The 3,855-nt window shown below is 45.2% G+C and overlaps 1 long non-coding RNA gene across 2 annotated transcripts; it reads left to right on the top strand.

Annotated features, from left to right (window-relative positions):
• The first annotated feature begins 944 nt into the window (after window positions 1-944).
• LOC121292962 lies at window positions 945-2,365 on the top strand. Of its 2 annotated transcripts, none has more exons than XR_005946396.1 (3): window positions 945-984; window positions 1,537-1,642; window positions 2,262-2,365. It is a non-coding gene; the product is annotated as an uncharacterized LOC121292962 (long non-coding RNA). The 2 variants fall into 2 exon arrangements; XR_005946397.1 differs by lacking the exon at window positions 945-984 and adding an exon at window positions 990-1,107.
• The last annotated feature ends 1,490 nt before the right edge of the window (window positions 2,366-3,855 follow it).

Here is a 3,855-nt window from a genome sequence, read left to right as displayed (position 1 = left end):
TACCCCTTGTGGAAGAATCTAGAGCTAGAGATAGCTGTTTAAAAATAAGGGGTCACTCATTTAAAACGGAGATGAGGTGAATTTCCTTTTCCTCAGAGGGTCGTGTGTCTTTGGAACTCTCTTCCTGAAAAGGCTGTGGAAGCAAAGTCTTTGAATATTTTTAAGGCAGAGGTGGATATATTCTTGGTAAGCAAGGGGGTGATAGGTTATTGGGGTTAGATTGGGTACAGGTTTCAGGTTACTATCAGATCAGCCATGATCTTATTGAATGATGGAGCAGGCTTGAAGGGCCTAATGGCCTACTCCTGCTCCTTGTTCTTTTGTAGTGCTAAGAATGTGGATCCCATTAACAGTAGATTTCGAGGTCCATGTCTGAGCTGAAAACGTAGAGGTAAACTAACACTGTAAACAAATTGTTCACTAGCTGGAAAAGGAAAGGGATTCGCTCCATCATCCCATTTACTGACACAGCAACACATTCTCATTCAGATGCTTCAGGTGTACAAAGGGCTTTATTCAGTTTGCCCACATGTCAACATTTCAACTTTAAAAGTTTAAAGGGTTTGATCCATAATCAGAGCATTGCTACTGGCAAAACACTGTTTAAATGTTCCATATATAAGGGGGAAAAGTCACTAGCTTGTCCCATCTCCTGAGACTGCATTGAGTTCAGAACCATCTGTTAGGGTTTGTTCTGCTGCTCATAACATCCAGGAGAGTATTGTGGTGGAGCCTGGAGCGATATGGCCGTTGAATCAATTGATTTAACAATTTTATGTCTTGCCCCTATGGCACCGACCGTATTCCGATTGCAGGATTTCGACTTTCTATAATTCGGTCTTTCAATGGCGGAGCGGCCACCCAGCTTTCACTGCGGGACAGAATGTACCCTATCCTCACAATTGAAGCTCCCTACGCATGCGCTTCGCGGTCCTTTTATCAGCATGCGCAGTGCTGGTCTGTGATGGAAGCTGCTCCGAGCGGGTGAGAGAAAGTCGAGCGGAACAAACTAACAGTTCGTGGGTGTGTGAGGAGGAATGGAGCCAGCGGAGTGGGCAAGGAGGTTTCATAAAGACACAGTGCAGGTCACAGACCCCAAATAACAAGGTATCGGTCTTGTGTTTGCAGAGAACTGGCCCAAAAAGTCTGGATTTCTCCCTTCGCCAGGCCCGGGGTAACGGCCGCCATGTTTATAGGGGGCAATGTGCACCAGGGCGCATGCGCGGTAATCCTGGTCCAGGTGGCAGGAGGAGAGAATGTTGTGAATTTCTATCCTGGACTGACAGGGATGGATTTTGGAAACTCCTTTTACAGACGGTTAGAAGGGGAGGATTTACACACAGCAAACTCAAACCAAGAGAAACATTTGTTCTTTCTGAATTTCTGTGCTGGGCTGACAGTGATGGATTTTGGAAACTCCTTTTGCAAGGGTTTAGAGGATTCACACACAGCAATTTCAAAGCAGGAGAAATGTTTGTGTGTTCTCAATTTCTACTCTGGACTGACAGTGATGGATTTTATAACTTCTTTTTACAGGTTAATGGAAGGATGTTGTCAGACAGGAAACTCAATTGAAACATCGTATCAGAGTCTGACAGAATCACTCGATTCATCAGGACCTGGATATTATCAGACTTGGAATGTAAGCATTGAATTCCAGGTCATTACCACTCAATGTGTGAAATGTCTCCCTCACATCTCCCCTGTAGATCTTGCCCCAAATCTTAAATCTGTGTCTGTAATCCTTTTACGATCAGCGAATGGGAACAGCTTTTCTATAACTACCTATGTAAACCACTCATGATCTTGTACCCCTCTACCAAATCTCCCCTCAATCTACTTTGCTCCAAGGAGAACAACCCCAGTTTCTCCAACCTAACCTTACAACTAAAATCCCTCATCGAACTATTCTGGTAAATCTCCTCAGCCCCCTCTCAAGAACAGTCACATCCTTCATAATGTGTGGTGATCACTGGTTTGTACATACCCAGATGTTCTGTGTTTTAATACTGGGTGTGTTTTAACTATGTTTCATACTCTACTGTAACTTCTGCCGACTCTGTCTAAACAAGGTTTCCACTGCTGTCCACCCCCTCACCACGTGCTGCTGGCTTCCCAGCTTTACCTTCCCACAGTATGTTTCATAGTCAGGAATTGTTTTTCCTGTGTTATAGTCAATTTCTCTCCCGCTCTGAGCTGATATTGACTATCACATACTGTCCACCCTGAAACGTTAATTAATTGATTCTATTGTGTGACAGAATGCTCCAAGGTGTTTCACGGGAGTGTTATAAAGCAACATTTGACACTGAGCCACATGAAGAAATATCAGGGCAGATGGACAAAGGTCTACAAAAAGAGGTAGGTTTTAAGGATTATCTTAAAGGAGGAAAGAGAGATTTAGGGGGGAAATTCCAGAGCTTGTGGCTTTGGCAGCTAAAGGAGAGACACCAAAGTTGGAGCAGTTAAAATCAGGAATGCTGATGAGGTCGGAATTAGAGAAGTGTAGATATCTTGGAGGATTGTGAGGCTGGAGGAGATCACAGAGATAGAGAAGGAAAGACCTTGCACGAATTTAAACTAAGGATGAGAAATTTAAAATCTAGGTTCTCCTTAACCCAGAGCCTTTGTAAGTCAGTGAGTACAGGAGTGATGGGTGAACAAGACTTGGTGCGAGTAAGCACAGTTCTGGATTACAGGGGTGCTGAATGTGGGAAGCCGGCCGGAGTTGAGACTAGAGGGAACAAAGGAATGGATGACAGGCTTAGCAATTACATAAAGGGATATGGGGATAGTGTGGGGAAAAAGACATTGATCGGATTGAATGGTGGAGCAGGTTTGATGGGCTGAATAGCCTACTCCTATTCCTATGAACAGTCTGGTTCAGTCTCAGTCAGTTCCCGGGAGAGGGATGGAGTTGGTGTCTAGGGAGTGGAGGTTTTAGCTGGGACTAAAGACAATGGCTTCAGTCTTCCCAGTAATTAAATGGAGGAACTTTCTGCTGATTTAGTACTGGATGTCAGACAAGTCAGGATGGTGTATGACTTGCAGGGGAACTTGGAGGTGATGGTGTGTCACATACACCTGCTACCCTGGTCCTTCCAGGGGTGGAGGTTGAGGTTTCTGGAAATTTTGTCAAAGTTTTTGTTGTGTTGTTGATATCCCTTCACCCCCTGTTTCTCCCATCTCTCTCTCCCTCTCCTCCCTTGTGGACCAGAGTCTTGTGTAGGCCCAGACTGGGTGGCAGGTTCCCTTCCCTGAAGGACATTAGTGAACCAGTTGGGTTTTTATGACAATCCAGCAGTTTTCATGGTCACTTTTTCCTCGTGCCGTCCCCACAAATTCCCAGATTCATTCAGCTCAATTTCACAACCTGCCTTTGTGTTTTTGTGGGTTCTCTCTCACTCCCTTTTTTCTGTTTTAAATCAATCTCACAGGGTGTTAGAAGGGGAGGATTTACAGTCAGGAAACTGAAACCAAACATCACATCAGACTTTGATGGAGTCGCCCATTCTATCGTAACCTGAATATCATTGGATTTTGAACATGGAGGGAAAAAGCACTGTTCACAGTGGGGAGAAACCGTACACGTGTTCTGTGTGTGGACGAGGCTTCAGCCGATCGTCTGACCTGTCAAAACATAAGCGCAGTCACAATGGGGAGAAACCGTGGAAATGTGGGGATTGTGGGAAGGGATTCAATTACCCTTCCCTGCTGGAAATTCATCGGCGCAGTCACACTGGAGAGAAGCCATTCACCTGTTCCAAGTGCTGGAAGGGATTCACTCGGTTGTCCCACCTGTTGACTCACAAGCGAGTTCACACTGGGGAGAGACCTTTCACCTGCTCTGAGTGT

Source organism: Carcharodon carcharias, chromosome 21 (genome assembly GCF_017639515.1).
Source record: "Carcharodon carcharias isolate sCarCar2 chromosome 21, sCarCar2.pri, whole genome shotgun sequence".
Classification (NCBI taxonomy): Eukaryota; Metazoa; Chordata; class Chondrichthyes; order Lamniformes; family Lamnidae; genus Carcharodon; species Carcharodon carcharias.
Note: the sequence above shows the minus strand (reverse complement) of the source record. Positions and strands in the feature narration are given on the sequence as shown.